This window comes from Macrobrachium nipponense, chromosome 1 (assembly GCF_015104395.2).
Source record: "Macrobrachium nipponense isolate FS-2020 chromosome 1, ASM1510439v2, whole genome shotgun sequence".
Lineage (NCBI taxonomy): Eukaryota > Metazoa > Arthropoda > Malacostraca > Decapoda > Palaemonidae > Macrobrachium > Macrobrachium nipponense.
Window position 1 is genome coordinate 173,354,623 of NC_087200.1, and position 25,756 is coordinate 173,380,378.

Here is a 25,756-nt window from a genome sequence, read left to right on the forward strand (position 1 = left end):
CTTACTGGTCAAAGCTTGGAATTTCTCAGAGTCACAGGGGGGTAAGAAGTGAAAGGTAACTTGTCAGATAGACAATGGAAGGCTCATCTGCAGAAAAGGAACCTAATAACCCTTGCTGAAGACTTAATGATACCAAAGTTTGGCCATTGTTATGTTCCATGACCTCTGAACTTTCTGGGACACACCCCAGGTGGAGAGAGTTCATTTCTGACCAAAAACTCTCTAACTGGAATCATTCCAAGCAGTTTACGTCTGATGGAAAAAGACCACTGATGAAAAGACTGTCATTCATAAATAAGAACCTCATTAACATGTTATAGAATCTTTAATTCTCCAACTCTGACCCTTCCACCCTTTACTTCTACATTATTGATGGTATCAATTACAGCATGAGCAACTGATTGGAAGCCAAAAGATATGCATTTACCAGTCACATTCAGCTGTCATATGAACTTCCAGCATGAGAAATCAATTGGACGCCAAAACAAAAGACATACTATTTTTCCAGCCTCAAAATCAGCAATCATGTGACCTTACAGCAAGAGCTATTGACTGAAGCCAAAAGAACGCATTTACCAGCCACATTTAGCTGTCATATGACTTTAAAGTTGTTGGCCCCTCTCAAGATAAAAGACTGCAGATGTTATGTAGTGTTTCTCAAAGGCATCTTTAAAGACATTGATGAATGTGGAGACTGAGAAGAAGGCTTTCCATTGACATCATTAAGATGGCTTTTCAGTGACAAAGCTGGCCCTTTATCAGTTAGTATACAGCTAATCAATCAAAGTCTGGATGCCTACTCTGAATGCCAACCTAAAATTTTCCAACATTGGAACAGCCCTTGATATAACCCCATTTCTCTGAATAACTTGACTTGAAAGGAGCTACAGTAGTTGTTGGACATTCATTAATTGGTAATAAAACTAGTACTTTTTCTTGTTTACAGCATACTTTTTAATTTCTCTATCGCTAATAATTTTTGAGTTCTTACATATTTTATGGTGTGACCTAGTACATATAGTATTTGATATCCTGAAACTTTGATGTGCCAACAAAAACATTTATGCGCAAAATGTTGTCTTATGTTTTGATGCTAATACATTGAAGTGCTGGGAAATCCACACTCAAGCTTTACAAAATGTAAATAACTAACTGATTGTTTCCCAAAATAAGGGTAGAATATTACATGCATATGTATGTACAGAAATTTAAAACGAGACAGTGTGTATCTTTACTTGGTTGATCACTGAAGAGTTACTTTCTTACCTTTGATGTTAAAAATTTACCTAACCCTTGATCCACAAATCAGCCATTCATATAAAGCAAGCTTGGACACTAACTAGGTTGTTCGTCTGTCCTTGTATGCTTATATTCACTATTTTGTTTTGGTGAACACCCATATATGATCATTTATTATTTATCAAAATCACTGATGTTTAATTTTATGTCTGATTCCAATAATGAGTTTTTAGATTAATAAGGTAATGTTGATATAATCGTGGAAAAGCTGAAGGCTTAGGAAAAAACTGTTTCATGCCAGTGTCAGAAATAAATATAAATTTTTTCTACTTCATTCTAAAATGACAAATTTTAAATCAATTTGTATCTTCACAACTAACAAACATTTGGTCTTAACACAAGGATAAAGGTAAATTCCCTGGCACTAACTGAAGTCCAGTTAAAAACACAAGGAATTGGTGGCAATGAGTGTCAGCCAATAGGGGAGAACGAGGAAGCTACGCAACCTGCTTTACCGCACTACACATCATCATACACATTTCTCTCTAACTGCCTTCATGGCAAGACAGTTCAATGGCCATCTTTTTCCCAAGAAGCAGTTATTTCGCACTTCCTGCCTGCATTATGCCCCTCGTTCTCATTTTGTTTTTTTCTTTCTTTTTCGTTATGTTTTCTGTGTAAATGGAATAGAATTTTGTAAGACTATTTTGACTTATACTGCACCTATTCACTATTAATATGCATGACGGCGTGTGTTTTAAAATAAAAAAATTGGTGGTTTGCAGTAACTTACTTGAAAAAAAAAAGGGCACACACACACAAAAGCTTTAGCAGGTTTTAGACAATTTTGTTTTACATTATAGATCTGTCATAAAAATATTTAATCTTGAAATATTTTTAATAAACTTTTAACAGTACCAGTTGGTAGAACAAATACATTTACCAATACGTACATACCAGCATTGTTATAGTTACATTAATATTCAGATGTGTCGCAGATCTGATTCTTATCCATAATTTAAAGTGCTGCAATTTTAGCTAGACTGCCATTACCTACTATATTCAGAACAATCTTCCAGGCTATTAGTTTAAAATACACCCATTGAGTTATTGTTTGCTTTTTATTGTATAATAAAATGCATGTATAAATCACTAAGAAATTTACATATAGCATCAACTACCACATATGGCTCTTATGTGTTACAAAAAAAAGTGGTCTTCCCGTATCCGCGGGGGATGCGTACCAGACGCCCCTGTGAATAGTTAGAACCCGCAAATGTTTGGAACCCCTATAAAAACGCTAAAAACAGCCTATTTTGTTAGTTAAAACTCGAAAAGAAAAACCACTAAAAATTTTCATGCTTGGATTTTTTTACAGTTTTATCACAAAAAGTGCATTTTATGATGAAATTGATAAAAAAAAAAAACAGGAATTTGTGGATAATTCTCATAGAAAAATACTGTGAATGCACGCGAATTTTCCGCGAATAATGCGGGGAAACGTTCCGAGAGAAATCCTGCGAATGTGCGAGTTCCGCGAATCGGAGAACGCGAATACAGGGGGCCCACTGTATTTTTATAATACGTACTGAGAACAGATTTGAAGATTCTGATGGGTTCTTTCACCTATGTCAGTTTTCACCATACCATAAGGGGTTCAAGAACCAAAACTTATGTATGTATAGAGGAGTCACTGTACTGTACATTTAAGTGTAAGTAACACTTTGTTCATTTATTTTATATGGTTTTAGACCTCACTTGCCCTTTTCAAAGACAATCCTCTTTAAAAAAAAAAAAAAAAAAACATATATCACAAAGGAATCTCATGGCAGTTGCAATATACTGTATTTTCAAAAGTTCAAATAAAATTTTTTCAAGACAGGTTTTCTATGGCTAGGTTAGAGTACCGGTTAAGCAATGACTTTGCTTTGTTCTGCCAATGAAAATAATGATAAACAGTCATATCATATTACATGTTCCAAAATAAACACCTCAACCATTATTCACTCACCTTAATACCATCTGCTGACATATCTTCCACTAATCATACTCTCCCAACAACTACTGCTACCAAGTAGGTGGACATAAGAGGAGAGGGAGCAAACTTTACAACTTGCAAATTCGGATCAGACTCGCAAGGGCTCCTAGAGATTTCTGGCTGTACAAAAATTTGAAAATATATTAACAGCTGCTTTTACTTCCTAAAACAATGCTAGGTGTAAAATTAAGAAATATCTTCTTGCTGACCTATCTTTACTACTATGAGTGGTTTAACAAAATAACTGAGTGAACAATCATCCACCTATTAATCACATGTAAAATAGAGGCAAGACACAATAGAATTCTTTTTATAAACTTCATAACAATATTCCAAAACAATCTGTGTTCATGCCCAAGAGGTAAATAGGAGACAAAATAAATTAGCTTACCATATTGGAAAGAGGCACTCTGTCATGAGGAACTACAAGTGTCATATTAAAACAGGCCTTAAGTGCTGGTTCATCCCAGCAAGGAAAACATCTTCTGGCATCTGTTGTTCAAATTGTGTAACTGCTGAATATCTATCTTCCACCACTCTCACTGCAAAGCAATTACATATAGTATTCCAAATGACAATTAAAAACTTAGTTTCTTTTACAACGACTGATTAGTTTCCACATTTTAATAACTGCAAATATTTGATGTATAAATTTAAGTTCTTCTTATAAAATATTCTACAGGATTATGAATGAAGTAAGAATTTAAAAATTTGCGTACTACTGTATAGTTTAGTAGTTTTATACTGGAATAAGTCTTGAGAAGAAACCATGAATGGAACAAGAATATAGCAGTAAGATAATTATCAAATTCACCAAACAACTCACAGCCTCATATAAAGAAGCAATGTACCGGGTGTTTCGAAATTAGGGCCCCCCCAAACCACGGGACAAATGGAAAGTTATGAAGTTTTCTGCTATAGCCTATCTCAAAGTACATAATCTTGAAGTTTCTATTAAGCTATTTTTCATTTTATATTCCTTGTATTTTCAAACTGAGTGACGGAGTTAGATACAGCCATGGCTAACGACTCGGAGGAAATCAATGGATTGACCGAATCTGGGCTATAACCTTCAGAGAGGCCAGGGATGCTGGTGCATCCGTCATTTTGTGTTCCTGGAAAGCTATATACATTAAAAGAGATGAAATCCTTGTTAAAAGAAACTGGAACAAAAATCCATGACTGTCATCACGAAAAGAGTGAGAATCTTGCCTTAAGTCCTTTCTCAGGAGTCAAAAGACATCCATAGCTGAGGGCAGTGGGTAGACCAAGAAAGTCTTTTACGTAAAATTGGTGCTTGAACTAGAAACAAAAAGGGAAAAGAAGAGAAGTTATAGTGCTGTGTATCGTGAGTTGAAAAAAGTCCGGTATCAAGCCATTTCATGTTATCAGCAAGACTAACATCACTCAGCAACAGAGAGAAGACCGTGCATGGTTTTGTGGGGTTCAATTCTTAAAGATTGGGTTGAAGCTTGACTTTCTCCATGTAGCTGCATAAGAGGAATTCATTTAAACAGTCAGGAGCCAAATCATAAAAATTACATAATTTGGGCTGCAAAGTTGGATGATATCAGCGATGATGTGCGCAATCACCAAGTTGTAAAATTTCCTGAATGTTCGGGAATTTTTGTTTTTTTCCTGTTTTCACACCCATATGGTTAATGTGGATCATCAAAGAAAAAAGCACAGTCAAGGAATGGCGAATACTTCCGAGAAACTGTGCTTACTGGTGGAGTATTTCCTTTCTTCAAAGATCCTGAAAATGTGTTATCTGTTGAAGAAGTCAACATTTTTGCATGATAAGGCACCATGTTTCAAGACTCTTCAGACAGGAGCTGCCTCGAAAGTTGTATCGATTTCTTCTCGTCAGTGAATTTCCAGGTAGCTCCCCTGACCTAATGTGTGTGAAAACATTGTAGTGTCTTAAAGGATCATGTAGAACGTGAACAGTGAACTATGATTGGTATACCAAGCCTCAATGACCTGCAAAGAGAGGTGACTGAAGTGCTCAGGGAAATGGAGTTTGAGTCTCAGCTTTTTTGAGATTTGCTGAAATCATACCCTCAAGAATGCAGGCTGTGTAGCCAGATGGAGGCCACACAAAATGATATTGTTATGTTTACAATAAAGTTTCATACATACTTACCTGGCAGATATATACATAGCTAAGACTCCGTCGTCCCCGACAGAAATTCAAATTTCGCGCCACTCGCTACGGTAGGTCAGGTGATCTACCGGCCTGCCCTGGGCGGCCAGGACTAGGAACCATACCCCCGTTTTCTATCATATTTTCTCTCTTCCACCTGTCTCCTGCGGGGAGGCTGGGTGGGCCTTTAATTGTATATATCTGCCAGGTAAGTATGTATGAAACTTTATTGTAACATAACAATATCATTTTCATACAATCAACTTACCTGTCAGATATATAAACTAGCTGATTGGCACCTTCGGTGGAGGGTAAGAGACAGCTTCTATATGGAATAGACAGGTAAACAACATATGGTGTAGGTATAAATAAAACCTTGGTTCCTACCTGATAGGTGGTAGACTTCGGGTGGGTGTTTGCCCGTAGTCTGCATCACCTCAAGAAACTTTAGCGAGATATATGATCTATGGCCAAGAGTTCTTGTGGGTCTGCCGATGGGGTCTTACCCACTTACTCGGCAGAGCCTAAAAGGACTTTGTCAATGGGTGCTGATCCACTTATATGACAATACACCTTATGAAGGAGCACACAACATCCGACCACTGATCCTAACCATATGTTAGAAGTAAAGATTGTTAAGAGTTATCCCCGAACTCGTCACAACAACCGTAACTCAAAAACCACTACGCACACATACATAATTTCAAAAAAAAAATTATACTCAACTAATTGGATATGACAAAGCATTCTCTTACTGAACAACATAGACGGCCGCCCGTGCTAGCCTAAGTCCTCCATTGTTCGAAGAGACTCGACCATATCCAAAAAAGAAGAAAAGTATATACATTTAAAGGATTGGTGTCGGCTCCCTACCCGTACCCAGAATCGTAGTATGCCGCCGATACGAAAGGACCTAGAGAAAAACACTTCTCATATGTCACACGCACGTCTTTCAAGTAATGAGATGCAAATACTGAGTTGCATCTCCAAAATGTCGTATCTAAGATGTTTATTTTTAAGAGACATATTCTTATGAAACGAGAGAGACGTCGCTATAGCTCTCACTTCATGAGCTTTTACTCTCAACAGTTGTAACTGTTCGTCAGGACAGTCCATTAATGATCGGTCTGGTAATGAACGTTTTCTTACAAAGAAATGCCAGCGCATTCTTGGACATCAGTCTTGTGGGGTCTTTTACCGCGCACCAAAGACCTTGTCTAATAGCCTCCCATTTGATGCTTTCTCTGAAGGTAGAACTTCAGAGCTCTAACAGGGCATAGAGACCTCTCTGCTTCTCTGCCTACTAGACTCGACATGCCTTTGACTTCGAATGACTTAGGCCAGGGATTCGTAGGATTCTCGTTTTTTTTCGCTAAAAACAGGGTCTTAAACGAGCAAATCTGCCTGAGTCTCCCTTGAATCCTACTTTATCCTGCAGAGCATGCAATTCACTAATTCTCTTTGCCGTAGCTAAAGATAATAGGAATAGGCATTTTCGGTAATGTCTCTAAACGATGCCCGATGAGGAGGTTCGAATCTTTCCGATGACAGATACTTTAGAACTACGTCTAGGTTCCAGTTCGGAGGTACTGGTTCCTTAGACTTTGAAGTCTCAAAAGACCTTATGAGATCGTGGAGATCTTTATTATCTGCCAGATCTAATCCTCTGTTCCTGAATACAGCCGAGAGCATACTTCTGTATCCCTTTATTGTGGATACGGCTAGATGAGATTTTTCTCTCAGGAATAGCAGGAAATCAGCAAATTTCCGCTATAGAGGTAGTGGAGGAGGACAACTTCTTGGATCTACACCACCTTCTAAATACCTCCCACTTCGATTGGTATACTTTCGTAGTGGAGGTTCTGCGTGCTCTCGCGATCGCGCTTGCCACTTCGCGAGAAAAGCCTCTCGCTCTGACAATCTTTCGATAGTCGAAAAGCAGTCAGAGCGGAGCGGGGAGGTTTTGATGGTACCTCTTGAAGTGCGGTTGTCTGAGAAGATCCGCTCCTTCCTGGTAGGGATCTTGGAAAGTCTACGATCCACTCTACCACCTCCTGAACCATTCCTGGGCCGGCCAAAAGGGGGCTATTAACGTCATCCCTCGTCTCTTTGACGCCACAAACTTTTTCATTACTAACCCCAGGATTTGTTTTAATGGGGGAAAAGCATAAACGTCTACTCGAGACCAATTTAGCAGGAAGGCGTCTACCATAAGTGCTCTTGGATCTTCCACGACCGAGCAAAACACTGGGAGCCTTTTTTGAAATGAATGTTGCGAAGACCTCCACATGAGGAGTTCCCCACAGAGACCAGAGATCGAGACACACTTCCTCGTGTAGAGTCCATTCTGTATGAAGGACCTGGTTCCTCCTGCTGAGCCTGTCCGCCCTCACATTCCTTACTCCCTGTACGAACCTTGTCATCAGGGAGATGTTCCTGTGAGACGTCCAAAGAAATAGGTCTCTCGTGAGCTCGTAAAGGAACGAGGAGTGCGTCCCTCCCTGTTTCCGAATGTAGGCAAGTGCGGTGGTGTTGTCCACGTTTACTTGCACTACCTTGCTTGACACCAGAGGTTCTAGGCTCTTTAAGGCCAGATGTACGGCGAAGAGCTCTTTGCCGTTTCTGTGCCAAGACACCTGTGCTGGTTCCCAGGTGCCTGACACTTCCTCTGAGCCTACTGTCGCTCCCCAACCTGTCTCCGACGCGTCGGAGAACAACACTAGGTCTGGGTTCTGTGTTCTTAGAGAGATCCCTTTGTTCTCTTCCAGAGGGCGCAACCACCACTGTAGGTGTGACTTTATCTCCACTGGAATGGGAAAAACGTCCGACAGTTGTCCGGTTTTCCAGCTCCAAGACCTCTTGAGGAAGAATTGAAGCGGACGTATATGAAGTCTTCCTAGAGGGAAGAATTGTTCTAGCGAGGAAAGCGTCCCCAGAAGGTTCAACCATTCCCGTCGGCCGCGTTTGTTGCTTCTCTAAGAAAACGAGAGACTATCCGCAAACCTTTTGCGATTCTCTCTTGCGAAGGAAAAAAACTCGGACGAAAACCCCGAGAATCCATCCGCAATCTCCAGATAGACTAGGTCTTGTCTGGGGGTCAGCTGAGACTTCTCGAGGTTCACAAGCAATCCCAACGCTTTGATCAAATCCAGAGTTAACTTTAGGTCCTCCAAGCACTGTCTCTCCGATCTGGCCCTGATGAGCCAGTCGTCTAGATACATAGAGACATTCACTCCTTTGAGGTGAAGAAACCTCGCCACATTCTTCATCAGGCTTGTGAAGACCTGAGGAGCTGTGGACAGGCCCGAAACACAAGGCTCTGAACTGAAAGATCCTTTCCCCGTCATGAAACGGAGGTACTTCTTCGATGAAGGGTGGATCGGGACGTGAAAGTAGGCGTCCTGGAGATCTAAAGACCCTCGTAATGACGCCATGACTGAAGCAGAAGTCTCCATGGAGAACTTCTCCTTCTGAACAAATTTGTTCAGAGAGCTGACGTCCAGTACTGGTCTCCAGCCTCCCGAGGCTTTCGCCACCAGAAAAAGCGATTGTAAAACCCCGGGGAGTGTTGATCCCGTACCAATTCTATCGCTCTCTTGTCCCACATTTGTTCCACCACCTCGATCGAAGAGTATCCCTCAGCACAGGATCCTTGTATTTGGCTGATAGTTCCCTTGGTATTGACGTTTAGGGGAGGAGTGTTCAGGAAAGGGATACGATATCCCCTCCTTAAGATCGCCAAAGATGACGCTTCTCTTGTCCGATGCAGCAACAGGTTTCTTTCTTGCTGACTGCGTCAGCAGATCCTGAGTTGCCTTCTCAGTTAAAGAATGCGCATGTTCCTTTACTAACTGAGAAGGGAACAAAAAAAATCAGATAGAGGCGCATATAGAAGTGCTGCTCTCTGAGCATGTGAGACTGCCTTTTGTTAAGAAGGCGCCATATACAGTCCTTTTCTTTAAAAGACCTGCCCCAAACAAAGAGGAGATTTCAAAGATCCATCCTGTAGCCGCCTTGTCAATACAAGACAATATGCATAACAGGGCTCCAGGTTCGATTCCTTCGAATCATGGGCTTGCTTGGACATCACCCCAAGGGACCAATCTAAGAAGTTAAAAACTAACTTCCAATACACGAAAGCGTCCCTTGAGGAGATGATCCAGTTCCGAAATTCCCCACGTAATCCGTGCAGAATTGAGACTTTGACGCCTTGAAGCGTCAACCAAAGTCGAAAAAAAAAACTGTTTCGGTTGTAGAAGGGAGAGCAATACCCATATTTTCTCCCGTCCGATACCAAATGCCTCTTTTCCCAGCTAATCTTGCTGGAGCATGCAGAAGACTGTCCTCACTAAGTCTTTCTTAGACTTCATCCATGAGTCTAAGGAATGTAATGCTCTCTTCATCGATATGGTGGGTTTCATTTTAAGAAAAGACGAAGGCTTCTTCGTCTTAGCACTGGAAAAGAGCGAGCGAGGAGGAAGGAGAGCGGCAGGCGTCAACTTGTCTCCGTACTCCTCAAGAAGTAGGGTAGTCAACACCTTATAGTTAGACAGACCTTCTCTTCCACTATATTCGTCATCCGAGTTTTCCTCTAACTCGGGATCTAAAAGCGTCTCCGCTCTCCTTTCCGAACATTCTTCTTCTTGCGGAGACAAACTCCTAACAGGAGAGGGGCTAAGGGAATGATAATCCTTCCTCTTTCCCGCTCTAATAGTCTTGGAAGGCGTCATAAGCTTCGGCTTCTCTAGAATTTTAGAAGACTCTTCATGCTTACATGACGCTTCCCGTTCGCCAAGCGTCATGGATGACGTCTTTTGCTGACGTCTCGATGACGCTTCGCGCTTGGAAGACGCTCCGCTCTCCAAAGGCGTCCTACTTGGCGTCATAATATTGGACGGAGCGTCATGTCTATGCTCCGTTTCCAATGAACGCTTCGCGTCTAAAAGACTCTTACGTCTCTCTGGCTCTCTGGCGTTACGAAACTCTCGTAAGCACCTGTTCTCTCTCTCGCACTAGACGCTTCTGTAAGACGTTTAGAAGCCGTTTCCCCGTCTCAATGACGCTTGTCTTGAACAGGTTAAGAGAGGACGAGACTTCTTAATTGGAAGCGTCACGTCCTTCCGACGTGGCGCTAAAACTCCCACTCGAGATGACAGTTGCTCTTGAACTGCTATAATGATCTTTCTTGACGCTTCTCCCACGTCCAGTGCATGACGTCTTTCGTCATCACTCGGTGGAGAAGAAGGAAAGGGTACTTCCCCGCGTACACTTCAGGTGACGCTGACGCCCCCTTCGCTTTCGTTGCTAGAAGACGAGCGTCATCTCGCGAAACGCTCTGGACTAGAATCCATGTCAGGCGTCATATGACGCTTCAGCGGTCGTCGAGCAAGTTCGATTCCTTCCACCCTCGTTTAGGTGAGGGAGAGGGAGAGGACGAGAAACACTCGCGAAGGACGCTTTTTCTATAGCGCCCTTGAGCCGCCTGCAACGAAGCAGAGCTAGCTGAAGGGACGTCTGATCGTTGGGGATTCCCCACAACCTCCTTAAGGCTTTCGACTTTCCTTCTCCTCTGGGCTCGTGAGCTTGGAAGAGGTCTAGGCCTGGGAGCGTCGCAGGGACGATAAACAAACGCCCCTCCACAACACTGGGAGAACTCACTTCACTGTAATGCTCACTTTCACTAGCCTTACCTTTGAAGTCAGCCATCTTGGACTTCATGTCTCTAATTGTAGCTTTCAGATTGGCGATTTCCGATGCCGAATCCGAAAAAGCACTCTGAGAATGAGATACATAGGGAGAATCTACATCAGTAGGATTAGAATTATCAGTGAAAGGCTCAATAGGCCTTGAACTCACACCTTTCAATCGTCTAATTCTATCCCTCTCTAACTTCTTCAAATAAGAAGTCAAAGTCTTCCACTCTTCTGCATTCAATCCCTCGCATTCCTTACAAGTATTAATAGCAGAACACTGAAACCCCCTACATTTACGGCATACAGTGTGAGGATCAACCGAAGCTTTCGGTATCCTCACCCTGCAGCCTACATTCACACACATTCTCACACTCACATTAGAATCAGACATACTGAGAAAAATCCAAAAGAGTTATTCCAAAAACAGTCCACTGTAGCGAATCACGATCCAAATACGTCACCAAAAAGCCGAAAAACGATGATCAAAGGATGAAAAATGAATCTAAGTCAGGAGGTAATAACAACAATGTTGATACCACCGGCGACAGAGAAAATATGATAGAAAACGGGATGGTTCCTAGTCCTGCCGCCCGCAGGCAGGCCGTAGATCACCTGACCTACCTGTAGCGAGTGGCGCGAAATTTGAATTTCTGTCGGGGACGACGGAGTCTTAGCTATGTATATATCTACAGGTAAGTTGATTGTATGAAAATATTAAATACTCAGAGAGAAACCTAACTCTTTAACGCCAATTGGACGTATTAATCGTCGACTAAAATTGTCTGTCGTATGCTGATTGGACGTATGGTACATCAACGAAAAAGGGATTTTGACGAAGGAAAAATCTATTTCTGGGGGAAGACCTGTGTCACCCGGTGAAACGTTTCTGTAGCTCAATTTTCTAAGTATAAATAGATCCTAAATATATCAGAGAAAAAAGCTAGCATGGTATGCTGAGGTTACTACCCTCGCGCGAGCACCCAGAGGGCGTCGGGTATAAAGTAGTACAAGGCGAGTGGAAGCCACTACTCACAGGTCTTCTGCCAATTAAAGGATTCCTTTCCAAAATCCCTCCCACAGCGGGAGCTGTTACAAAGGTTACTCTCCCTACCTCGCTCTCGCTACTACTACTTGACCCGCGCACCATCTACATTCCTGGAATAGACACCCTAGCTTGGATTGGTTAAGGGTGGGGAAAGAAGAAAAAAGGGATGGGTTCACCGGGCGACACAGGTCTTCCCCAGAAATAGATTTTTCCTTCGTCAAAATCCCTTTTCTGGGTTCAACCTGTGTCTGCCGGTGAAAAGGTATCAGAGAATTCCCATCCAAGCTTAACAGATACCAAACAAGTATATAAAAGGGGGGAATGAAACCAAGGTTCATTTAAAGAATAAAATTTTTTTTAAAAGCACTGTAATGAGGCAGAAAAATTTTAAAACTTTTACTATTTACAATTACACCAGGCCTTAAAACTATGTCTTAGAACTAGTAATAACAAGATATATAACCAGACAATCTAAGCATGGTATCTGAAGCAATATACAAGGGTTTGTACAGACAGGTCCGTAAAACCAATATGGTCTCAACACTATATAACATGTTCCGGTGGCGGGATGAAAATGAACCATCCCGACCCGGAGGAGAGGTTTGGCAGGGAATACGAGCGAGGCAGGTAGGAAGGAGAGAGTATTAAGGGAAAAGAAGTGATCCAAGGCTAAGGAAAGGAGTTTTGATAAGATTCATTATTCAGGGGAGACTATGCTCCCTGCAGCAACTGCTGCAAATTTAAGGGCCTCTAAGTTTTTTAAAATAGTGGCGTTTAAAAACTGCTGGAGATTCCAACCCGTATATTTTTTCAGGTCTTCGAAATTCATGTTGTGAAAGTAGTTAATGGAGGTAGCCACTGCTCGGATATCATGGACGTGTGGGACTGAATCCGGGTTTGGCCTGTTCAATAAAGTACAGTATTTGTTGTCTAATACCTTTACAGAGAAATCGTACCACCTTCTCTCTAATGAAAAGGGGGCCTGAAGATCTTTCGGATATCCTGGCTAAGAAGGATTTAAGGGTAACGACAGGACACAATGATGTGTCCTGTGTCAGAGGAATGATTTTCCATGGAGCCCATCTGTTTTGTGGGTCCTCATTTTTAGCCAAGAACCTCCGATCTGGGGATAGTAATATTTCACCCGACAGGAGGGGAATTCCATATGGTCTTTATTCCTAGAGAAAGCTGAGTTCAGATATTCTGGCACCTAAGGCCATGGCCATTAGGAATAAAGTTTTCCTAAGCAGGGTTAAATAAGAGGCATGACTCAATATTAGTGTCTGAGGTTAATTTAAGTACATCATTCAACAAACCAAGGAGACCGTATGAGGGCGGTCTATTGGTCTCAGACGGGCACATGCTTGTGGAATCGAGAAGTATGAATCTGACAAGTTAATATTAAAGCCAACCTGAAAAACCTTCCTTAAGGCTGACTTGGTTGTCGTAATGGTACTAGCAGCTAGGCCTTTCTCAAATAGAGTTCTAAAGAACGAAATTGTCAGATTCTTGGTCATTTAATGAGCCTCTGAGTCTTTTAGAAATTTGGCCAACTTCTTCACTGCTGAATCATATTGCCTGAGCGTTGATTCTCTTTATCTGATTCATGATAAGATGTTTAGTGGATCAATACTAGCATCCTTTTGGGCTGCAAACTTCATGTGGATCAATACTATGTCCCTTGGGCTGCAAACTTCATGAAGTCCATAAAGTTAGGGCACTCAGAATTCTTGAGGAAGCTGACACAGTCTTGGTGTGTACTGGTCCTGTGTCTTTTGGTAATGGGTCTGTCAGTTCTGGGACGAGGGATCATTTGGGTCTGGAGCTTCAGTTCTAGAAAGAAAGCAGAAACCACGTTGCTCCTTTGGCTAATTGGGAGGGTTGCCACTAGTGCCTTACTTGTCCTGTGAAAGATATTAGCTTGTGCCAGGACCTTCCATCAGAACGATTCATTGGTGGAAATAGGTAAACCTTCTGCCAATTGTCCCGATCTATGGACATCGCATCTGTGGCGTAAGCTAGAGGGTCCAGGTTGGGTGCTACAGAACATGATAGTTTGTGGTTGGATTCTGCGGCGAATAGGTCGTACTTGAAGGTCTGGGATTTGATTGCAAATCCACCGGAGTGACTTCCTTTCCAGGGACCACTCCGATTCCAGCGGAGTTGTCCTGGAAAGTGTGTCTGCGATAACATTCTTTACTCCTGCCAGGTGAGTTGTTGACAGGTGGCCAATGAATTTTTCGCCGCCAATGAGAAAATCGCAATCAATACATGATTTTAGTTTGCTTGACCTGGAGCCGCCTCTGTTGGTGCAGTGTACCACCAATAGGCTGTCCGAGACTACTCTCACATCATTGTTCCTGGCCGGAGCCAGTCGTTTTAAGGTCAGGAAAACTGTCCGAGACTACTCTACATCATTATTCCTGGCCGGAGCCAGTCGTTTTAAGGTCAGGAAAACTGCCCTAGCTTCTAGAACATTGATAAATGGAACTGGTGGAACATATCCGACCATGTTCCCTGTATTTTCTAGTATTGTGAATATCCTACCAGCCGCTCAGTGATGCGTCCGTGTGGATGGTTAGAGACGCGGAGGGAATTGCAGTGGTACTGACTTGGCCAGGTTCTGGCGTTTCGTCCATGGACGAAGCCTCTTTGTTAGAATAGGTGGAATTATTGAGATCTTGTCCCTGAGATTGAAAATTGGCTCCTTTCTCCAGACTCGATTGATGTCCTTCAATCTGGTTTTTAATAGGACGTCTGTTACTGACGCGAACTGCAGCGAACCTAGGATTCTCTCTTGGGTACGCCGAGACGACTTCTTGTTCTTGAGGGAATTGTTTCGTAGCCGCTGCTATCTTCTTGCCTTCTTGGGTGGAAGAGATAGCTGTGTCTTATTAGGGGTCCCATTGGATCCCCAGCCTTTGGAAGAGGGAAGCCGGAACAAGCCAAGATTTTTCCTTGTTTATCTGGAAGCCCAGAAATTTCAAGAATTTGATCATTCTGGCTGTTGATTTGCGGCACTCTTCGACGCTGGCTGCCCAAATGAGCCAGTCGTCTAGGTAGGCTACTAACATAACCCACTGAGTTCTTAGTTCTTGAACTATTGTCTCTCCTAGTTTTGTGAATATCCTGGGCGCGATGTTGAGCCCGAAAGGCATGACTGAACGAGTAAGCCTTGTTTCCTAGCCTGAAGCCTAGGTACGGAGAGAAGTTCCTTGCTATTGGAACATGATAGTAAGCGTCTGTAAGATCTATAGAGGTGGTGACGTTCCCACGGGGAAGTAAGGTCCGCACCTGCAAGACTGTCAACATGAGGAACTTGTTGCAAATGAATGTATGAGTTGAGACGGGAACAAGTTCAGAATCACTCTTCTTTGTCAGAGTCCTTCTTTGGGACAATGAACAATCCTAGTCGGAGAGGGTGCGAACCCAAACAGCTTGGGCTTGGTCCCTTGGGAAGATCACGTCTCCTCGGGACCTTGTCTATTCTGACTAGCGCGTGTTCTGCTAGTCTGGCAAATCCAGGAAAGGAAATTGGAGACCCTCCGGGAAGAGCTCAAAGTCCTCCAACGGATGGGTTCCGCACCCTTCAATTGTTAACTTCCCATCCGAGAATGGGGCATTTAAAGCTAACCGCCACAGGTTGTTCTTATCAAATGGCGGTAGTTTTGATGCATCCAGCACTGACATAGCCAGCGCCGGGGATCCGGAGTGGAGAAAATCCGGTCAGCATATTCTCCAGGGGCCTGATCCTCTCGGCCAGAGATGTTATGCCTGGCTGAGGTGTCAGAGCCCGAGGCGAGTCGTAACGACTTAAACCTCTCATCAACCGCTTCCTAACCTTCGACATTAAAAGGTTAGCAAGGGTCTCATGGTCAAATCCAGACTCCATCGCCCTTGGATCTGGCAGACTTGGCTCTCGACCCCCTTAGGGGGGAGAGAATCCTTGGCAGCAGGCGACTTAGCAGACGAAAGTCGACGGCCGAGGGGGCCGGAGATGACTCAGTCGCCGCTGATGGTGCTGGTTTTGGATCCCTTCGGAAGGGATTTTCCCCAAAGCTTAGCCTACTCAAAGTCTCATCTCTCATTGTCATAAGTAATGCCGGCGGAACGGGCTGAAGCGGTGGATCAGGGGAAGATAATTCCTCTATCTGAACCTGCCCACCTCTATTGGGGGAGCGTAGCCCCTAGCCCGAACCCGTAGCTGGGGCGGACAACTGGGAGAGAGACCACCGAGCGGCAGAGCTGTATAAATGCACAATCCGGAGCGATGTCCGCCGGCTGGTGCGGTACCAGACCGCTATAAGGCCGGCGGAGCTATCCACTCGGAGACATAAGGGATTACGTATAATACCAGTAACCCCACTACTCCCACTCTCTCTTCCCACTTAAGTGAAAACTCAAGCGGTCGTTCATTGATAAGACTACTAGCACCACGAGTTATATTCGTGCGGCAAAGCCGAGCTAGGAAGTGGGGAAAGGGGGGGGGGGGGGGGTGGGGGGGGGGTAGGTGGTATGGGGTGGGTGGTCGGTCGTGATCGTCGCCACCAACCCGATCAGAGATGGTCACCTATTGAAAGCTGTGTAGCCTACTACTGTGTGGGGTAGTAGGGCGACTGGGCCTATGGCCCGTCGTGATTGGTAGCAAACCGATCGGTGATCGCTCTCAACTGGGAGGACATGGCATACTACTAAAGGTTGTACTAAAGGAGGCTAGGCCAAGACGATACACAAACCAGACCACTTAATGTACAGCAATACAATAGACAATATATAAGAATAATATATACAATTAATAATGAGGCATCATGGAAGAGTTGCAAAGGAATATAAGGCAAAGGAGAATATCCAGAATGGATCTAGCTTAACCTTCCGAGATCATTACAGAACGGACAGGTAGGCCATCTCCTCCAAGACATCATGATGTGGACAGTGGCCCTCGACCAAACCTACTAATTCAAATTTTTCGATCTAGATCGCAGGGAGGATAGGTCCAACAATGTGATAAGAGAGAGAGGCTCTCTATCCTTGATATCCTCCCCTCTAGCACCGTAGCGCCGGCAGGGGGAGAGGCATAAAGGGTACAGGGGTAGGGACACTTACCCTACTTCCAAGCCTAACTTAGGCTTGGTCGGTTAAGCCAGGGAGGGAAGCAACTCTACCAACCTCTCAGTGATATGAAAATCAACGTGCATAATTCAACCTCTATTTGGTTCGTATAAACAATAAACTCATGCATGTCTCACACCGGGAGAGAGAGAGAGAGACGACTCTCTCCTCTCCCGTGATAAATGCGATAGGCTACTAGTAGCCTAACAATTGTACATGTACAATATGCTAAAATTACGCAGAGGAGGCGGCACGAAACACGCTCTTGAGAAGCGGGGGTGGGGGGGGGGCAGAGGCTAGAATATAAACTAATCAATCTTTCTTTAAAAAAAACAAAAAACCCCAGAGGACATCATGAGCCCGTTAGGCCTTCCCCCGAAACCAATACTAACTTGGTCGGTTAAAAATTAAGCACGTACATGAAATACATCACTGATGATTGTATGGAATACTCAAAAAAATCATAAATGTACATAAACATATATATACAATAAAAAATATAATATGCAATACCACATGAGGTATCATGGAAGAGTTGTTTTCAAGAGGAACATAAGGTGTAAGGAAAATACCCAGCATAGGTCTAGCCTAACTCTCCGAGATCACTATGGATCCGGTCAGGTAGGCCAGATAAACCCTCCAAGGACATCCTGGCGTGGACGGTGGACACTCGACCAACCCTCCATACTCGAAAATAAAATTTTCTATCTGGTCAGGTAGGGAGGATAGGTCCAACAGTATGATATCCTCCCCGTGAGCACCGTAGCGCGGACGGGGGAAGAGGTAAGGGTATAGGGGTAGGGGCACCTAGCCTACCTTCCAAAGCCTAATCTAGGCCTGGTTGGTTAAGCTAGGGAAGGAAGCAACTCCTCCAACCTCTTGTGATATGAAATAATCATAAATGTGCATAAACAAAATAATATACTACAATAAACAATATATAATATACAATACAATAATGAGGTATCATGGAAGAGTTGCAGGAGGAACATAAGGTGTAAGGAAAATAACCAGCATGGATCTAACCTAACTCTCCGAGATCACTATGGATCCGATCAGGTAGGTCAGATAAACCTCCAAGGACATCAAAGCGTGGACGGTGGCACTCAACCAAACCCTCCATACTCAAAAATTTTCTATCTGGACGGGTAGGGAGGATGGGTCCAACAGTATGATAAGAGAGATACTCTCTATTCTTGATATCCTACCCATTAGCACCGTAGCGCGGACAAGGGGAGAGGTACAGGTATAGGGGTGGAGGGCACCTAGCCTACCTTCCAAAACCTAATCTAGGCGTGGTCGGTTTAAGCTAGGGAAGGAAAGCAACTCATCCATCCTCTTCAGTGATATAAAATCATGAACGTGCGTAAATCAAAAAACCAAATACCTGGTTCACATTAAAACAATAACATATGCACGTCTCGTATCGGCAGAGAGAGAGAGAGAAACTCCCTCCTCTACAATGATAAATACGATAGGCTAGCTAGTAGCCCTAAAAGCACAAATATGATATGAAATATAAAATTAACATAAAAATAAGAATAAAAATAAAGGAAATCACCAATAATAATGATGCACGCGTCTGATGATGCACTCAAAATGGCGAATAAACTAGCGACACCCAGTACGCTTTTTAAGGGACCGAAGGCTTAAAAAGGAATGCATTGTAACCATACGAATTACGAAAATACAATTTGGAATACTAAAGTTCGATTGATGAAGCAAAGTTCCACGGAAGACGTAGCTTCGGCAATTGAAGGCACCAAGGGAGCAATTGAAGACGCGTGCGACCATCACAAAGGCTAGTTACAGGATGTAGATGGCGCGCGTCGGGTCGTGGTAGTAGCAAGAGCAAGAGCGAGGTAGGGGGAGTAATCTTCGTAACAACTCTCGCCGTGGGAGGGATTTTGAAAAGGAATCTTCTAATTGGCAGAAGACCTGTGAGTAGTGGCTTCCACTCGCCTTGTACTTTAGACCCGACGCCCACTGGGTGCTCGCGCGAGGGTAGTAACCTCAGCATACCATGCTAGCTTTTTTCTCTGGTATATCTAGAATCTATTTATACTTAGAAAAGTGAGCTACAGGACTTTTCACCGGCAGACACAGGTCAAACCCAGAAATGCAAATTTTAGGTAATATATAAAATCAGAGAGCACAGTTTCTATTCATTTGATTGTATAGTAAATTTTGTTAGTAGAGAAACACTTACAGGGATAAATGAACCTTCAGAATCTAATCTCTTTTATTTTCTCATTTTTGAGTCCAGCAATATTGCTCTTTCATGGTTTCCTGAGAAGTTTTTTTTTTCCAAGCTAAATGCTTCAATCGCAAAGAAGACTGAAACAAGACTTGTTTTTATTCAGTATTATTTAATAGAATCAGTGGTAAAAGTTAGAGGGAAATAACCTTTAGTCATTATGTATAAGTCATTAACTTTATAGAAAGGGGCCTTATGATGTTGGCACTCTCCATAAATATAAATTTTAGGCATTACATAAATCACGAGAGAGCACAGTTCTGTTCACTGAATTAAATTGTAAATGTCATGTCATATTTCTTATATATGATAAAATAGTTTTAGTGCAAAAATCAGCCCTCTAACTGTATCAGTTTCACAGTTATTACAAAATAAGCAAAATTTTCTTTTGCCATTTTCTCAAAATTTGATTTTTTTCAACAGTAAAATCCTTATAACTTCAAGAGGACTGGACAAATTCCATGAATTAGAACTATATATATGTACTATCTTGATTTTAAAAAGCAAACTGATTGAGTAAAACTTTTTTTTTTTTATATATCATTTTTGAAGTGACATTATGATTTTTTTCTTAAATGCAGAAAAATTAACGTTTGATGTCAAATTTCTGAGCTTTTCTTTTTGAAAAATTTTTCATTATTAGTTTTAAGAATAATGATAAAAATTTGAAGCAAATCCCTTCAATCATAAGCACTTAATTTATTATGGGGCCTTATGGAGTGAGTGCTCCCTTTATGGAAACAATCAGGAATATCTCTTCAACCAATTCAAGAGATTCAATGTTGTCAGAGCATGAGCCATGACATTAGAGGTCTGAGCTTGTCTTTGGCATTTAAGAATAATATGTCTGTTCATAGATTTCAGACGGCTGGCTCATGGTTACGACAAACCACTTTCACTTCTTTTTACTTGAAGGATGTTTGCCCATGGACCCTACTAGCTCATCCAGTATCCCTGGAAGATCAGTTTTGTATCTAGTCTAGATGAGAATTAGAAAGTAAATTGAGTGAAATGACTGGTCTTTTTTCTTTTCTATTTTCTATCTCCTTTACCTACAGGCAGTTAAGAGAGTACCATAATAAGCTGGAACGGACATGATACAGGTGAGTGAAGTAGTCATGTTGTTGAGAGTGATCATTAATGTAAGATACCTATCAATAGCAAGGCATTCCCTCTCTTCAGCAAGGCATGGAAGGAATGATAACAAACCTACGTAAATAGCTATGTTGCTTTGTTTTTAGAACAGATAGCTTCTTATCTTCCGTAGATGCAATGAACTATGACATTATACAGAACCCCAGTCTGAATCTAAGATAATCATATATATCTTAGGTCTGAAATAGAGGTCAGTTATCTTGGAATTCTCTCATTTGGGAAATTGACCAACAGTGGCAAACCTCAGTTGGTTAATAGTACCAAGTGTAAATCTATCCTCAACATTAAGACAGATTTTGTTTTGTATATGAACAAATGACAGATTTTCAATCAACTGGTCTTTTTCATAACTAACAAACTGAGGTCTTAACATACAAAGGCCACGATGGTATTTAATGATGACTATCTTATGTTCCAATAAAACAGTAAAATAAGAAGTTTGTAAATTTCATGGTTATGTACTAATTAAAATACTAAAAATTTGTAAATGAAAATTTTTTTTCTAATACATATACCTTGATTTTTATTGAGTATATGAATTATGTAATGATGAGGATATGAACAAATGGCAGACTTTAAAATGAACTGAAAGCCTACTAAAATGCAAATTGAACTATATCTTTTAGACAAGATACTGAAACAAAGGTCACCAGGACCTAAAGAAAGAATTCTTTTTTAAGCTGGTAAATTCATATCTTCATGAAACAGGACTCTTTCTTAATGCTTCAAGATCATTAATAAAAAAAATTTTAAATAGATAACAAGAACCTTACCCATGCAATAATACTTTATATTAATAGTAAACATTACATAAATAGAAAATCTAAGCCATGTTTTAAATGAATATAGAATGAAAATGTTTCATTCTAAACTTACGAGGTGTACTTGCTACGGTACATTCCTTTCATCTTGTCATTCATTCCCATCAAATGCCAAACTAAGTTTAGCTGTTCCAATCGGAAGTGTTTCTTGAAAAGTAAAGGGCAAACCATTTCTGTAGCAGCAGTAATTTCAGTGGGACTCTGGAATCAATACCTCGCCTGAAGACAGTGTACTTTGACATCTCGTAGAGTCAAATCCCCACAGAGTTGAATCTTAATCTGCTTGGGTTGCTTCCTTGATCTGTTGATAAACATTTTCAATAAACATCCTAATCAGTGTTCACAGTCTATGCTGCACATTATGGAGAACTTGCCTGATTCATCAGCCATGCATCATTACAATTAAATAAATGAATTAAACAAAATAATTAGTTAAATAAATAATTAAAATAAAAGTTTCAATAGTATATCACATACATAAACCATTCAATAAACCCCACAAGCACAGTTCACTTACTTCCAATTCAACTTCTTCTGAGCCATGAAATACACACTTAACTAAATTAGGCTGAAGTGTGATGTTATAACTTTTTGGCTTGACATTTTCTGGCAGACGCTCAAATGGCTTTGGCTCAGGCATTGTTGGCTTTTGACCTGAAAGATACAGAAAATATATTCAATTATGTAAGTACATCCCATAAATATAATTATATATGTATAATTATATAATGTTTTGTGAGTGTGTAACTTCTACGGTACAAAAATATCAATGTTTATAAGTACGTATGCATATATATATTTACACAGTAGAGTAGTAGTTGTTGCAAAATCATTAACTAAGCAAATGTTTCCATACTAATGATGATTTATTGAAAGAAAACAATGCTTCTCTTATTCACCTATCCATGGGGGGGGGGGGGGGGGGGGGGGGGGGGGGCCGGGGGGGGGGGGAGGGGGGGGGCGGGGGGGGGGGGGGGGGGGGGGGGGGGGGGGGGCACATGACTAGGTGGACTCCCTCTAATCTGCCACTGCTCTGACCTGGGGCTCAACATATGTTTCTTTTAGCTCAGCTCTTAACCCTTAGTGGGCGGACATGCTTACTAGAGTAGCAATACAGGTTTTGGGTGGTGGACGGAGTCACTCATGGAGAGTAACAATATTACGCGTCATCGATTTGGGGGAATCTGGCGCCATTACTTCTAAAACCCATAAATTCACTAATGACAACTTTTAGACTGACTAAATTAACTGGACGATTCATGAGAGAGGAGTTAGTTGGGATCTTGACTTCAAGGGAGGATGTATGTAGTGCCTCTCTCTCACATATATTTTTTTTATAAATTTGCTCATAATTATACCAGGAGGTTGCTGTTAGTTTTAGTTTCGTATCCTTTATGATAGTATATCAGTTATAATGTAATTTTTGCAAAGAAGAGTGCAAAGTATTATCAGAGAAAACCATGAATAAATCCAAAAAGTGATTGCATCTTTGTTCTTGGTAAATTAATGAAATATTTTATAAATATGCTCAGAATTTATTACTAATTTTATTTCTTATCTGTTTGATATTGCGAACTATAATTATAATTTTCAAAAAATAAAATAATCTTATTTATTCGGAAAATCATGTATAAACTTCGTAAAATTTATGATTGCCTTGTAAAAGAGGCCCCACAAGGATTTCTAAATAAACTTATGTTTAACTTTTTGTTTAGAACATTTTTCTTACATATGTGCATTATTATATCTCCCGTATCCATGAAGTGTTTTTTTTTTTTTTTTTTTAAATTAGCCGACCTCAAAGTTTTGCCAGTCTGGGGTGCTGTATATTGATTTCTTACCCTAGCTTCTAAGGTTAAGGGTTTAATGTTGATTTAATTATATTTTTTCTTATCTGAAATTTTTTGGTGGCCCCCCCCTCTGTCATTTGGTGCCCTAAGCAGCCGCAGAGCCCCGGTTACAAAGATATTTAGTCTCTTTTATTCATCTTACCATCTTTCCAATGGAGTTGGTACTTAACACAGCACATATTGGGAGTGGTGTTGATATCTCTAAGGACAAATGTCAAAAAATGCTTCATTACCAATGTTTCAAGCATAGCTAGGCAGGTAAAAATTTACTATCGCATTTTGGTCCTGAAATATAATCTTACCATGTTTTACCTAATGTGTGCTTTGAATGTTTTCATTACCAAATGACCTAACCAACCACACCTAATGCAACCTAGCCTAGGGGTACCAACTTCTTAGCTGGGGCCATAATTTGAGTTTGAAAACATTCTATAAACTTACCTTAGGTAATCTGAATGAGAACTACGCTACGAAGAGATTAAAGTCTTTGTATGGCACTCGCTTTGTGTTTTACTACACCCGCAGCCAAAAAACTCAACCTTCCCGATGGTCCCAAAAATTGGCTACTACCTATCTAGCTAGTACTATTAGGTAAATAGTACTAGGCTACTAATTTGCAACAGAAACAAATGTCAGAAATGCTCAAAACACATTGAAACATCTGGTAGATCTATATAACTATTCCAGGGGATCTACACTATGGCAGTTGCATTTTCCTGTGCAGTTTTACTTCCTGAACAACAATTTATAGAAATATTTATTCGATGACAGTAATTTACCTTTGAACTTTAAACTATCCTACGGTAAAGGGGACCCCCAGTGGGTGTCAAATGTATTTCGCTGCATTTAGCACTAGCCCCTAGGGGTTAGGTAATTACAGACAGCCCCCAAAAAACAATGGTAAATTTCTGAATACTAAGCAAACAAAATTTAAAGGAAAGGAAACTGTAATTTCCAAAGAAGTACCCAATGCGGAGTTAGGTATTACCTAGGCTAAATCTACCATTTTAGCCTACTATAGCCTATTTTCAGTTTATAGTCTATACTACTAGTAGTAAAAGTAAAAGGGGTAGATCTAGGGTACTTATCCGCGGCAGCCTAGACTACGGCAGTTGCTGTTATTCTAAGCATTTTTACCTACTGACAAGAATTCTAAGTAATATATTTCAGGACGGCTGTAATTAACCCTCAGGGGCCAGTACTAAACACGGCAAATACATTGGATGCCCCACAACCCTGGTGGATGTCGTATCCGTGGTTACGTTTCTTGCCAGGGTAAGTCTAAAGAATATAGGTAGTTCCGCACAAACTGCAAGGAATGTAGCCTAACTGCGGATACAACATCCACTAGGGATTAGGGCGTCCAATGTATTTCGCCGTGTGTAGTAATGGCCCTCCTCGAGGGTTAATTACAGTCGTCCGAATAAATATTACCTACTTTAATTCTTGTTCAGTAAGTAAAATAAACATAGGAAAAACGTCAATCTGCCATAGTCTAGGCTACTGCGGATTGCTTCTGTAGAAATACCGTAAAAGGCCATACCTAGGCTACCCAGCCATACGAAAATTACTACATATATTTTTAAGTCCCAGATGTGATACTAGGCCTAATGGTTTAAAGTAAAATTTAATGGACAAGCACACAAAAATCTAGCCTAGCTATAGCAAATTAAGCTTGTCAGTTAGGCCTAGCCTATAGGTTAACTACTAATGGGCTGCTACTTATCACAGCATTCAGTGGAGTATAGACCTTGTAGCCTAGGTAGCTATTACCTAAGCAGCTGAAACTAAAATTGTTTTAAAAAACAGACGATTCTTTCTGTTTTCTAGCAAAATAAAAAAAAAAAACATAAAAAAAGAAAAGAAAAACGACGGTGCAGTGGGGAAGCTAACCTTTCGTCTTCGGTCACACTTAGGTATAGGTAGTACTAGGTATAGCTAGCTGTGGGCTTAGATAATTTGGGATAGTAGTAGCTCGGAAATTAATTCATCGACACACCTCGCCCATGGCACCGTTTTGGCATTGGGGTAAACTAAACACTTCGGGGAGGTCAAAGGTGGGTAGAGAAGGCCTAGGGTACTAGCCTGGGAACGCTACTAGGCTTATCATCTCGGAGATAGACCTAATACATTGGACTTAACTATTTAATTTGGCAGAATGAAACCTAACTTCCACAACCCTACTACATACTATAGTTCGGCCATTCTTTCCACAAACGATCCAGTAAGCATTCAAAAGTAGCGGTTCAAATTAAATGGAAAAACACGAAGAAACAATTTACCGAGAGTAACGAGAGTAATGACAAACGACCGGCAACAACTATACTATTCTACCCTGGAGAGTTTGCAATTGCAACTCGATGTCACATCTCTCAGCTCATAACAACGCAATTGCTAAGTATT

General features: G+C 41.4%; 1 pseudogene; it reads right to left on the reverse strand.

Moving 5' to 3' along the window:
• Positions 1–22,151, reverse strand: part of LOC135219853 (puromycin-sensitive aminopeptidase-like) — a 185,904-nt pseudogene extending 163,753 nt beyond the window's left edge.
• Between the last annotated feature and the right edge of the window lie 3,605 nt (positions 22,152–25,756).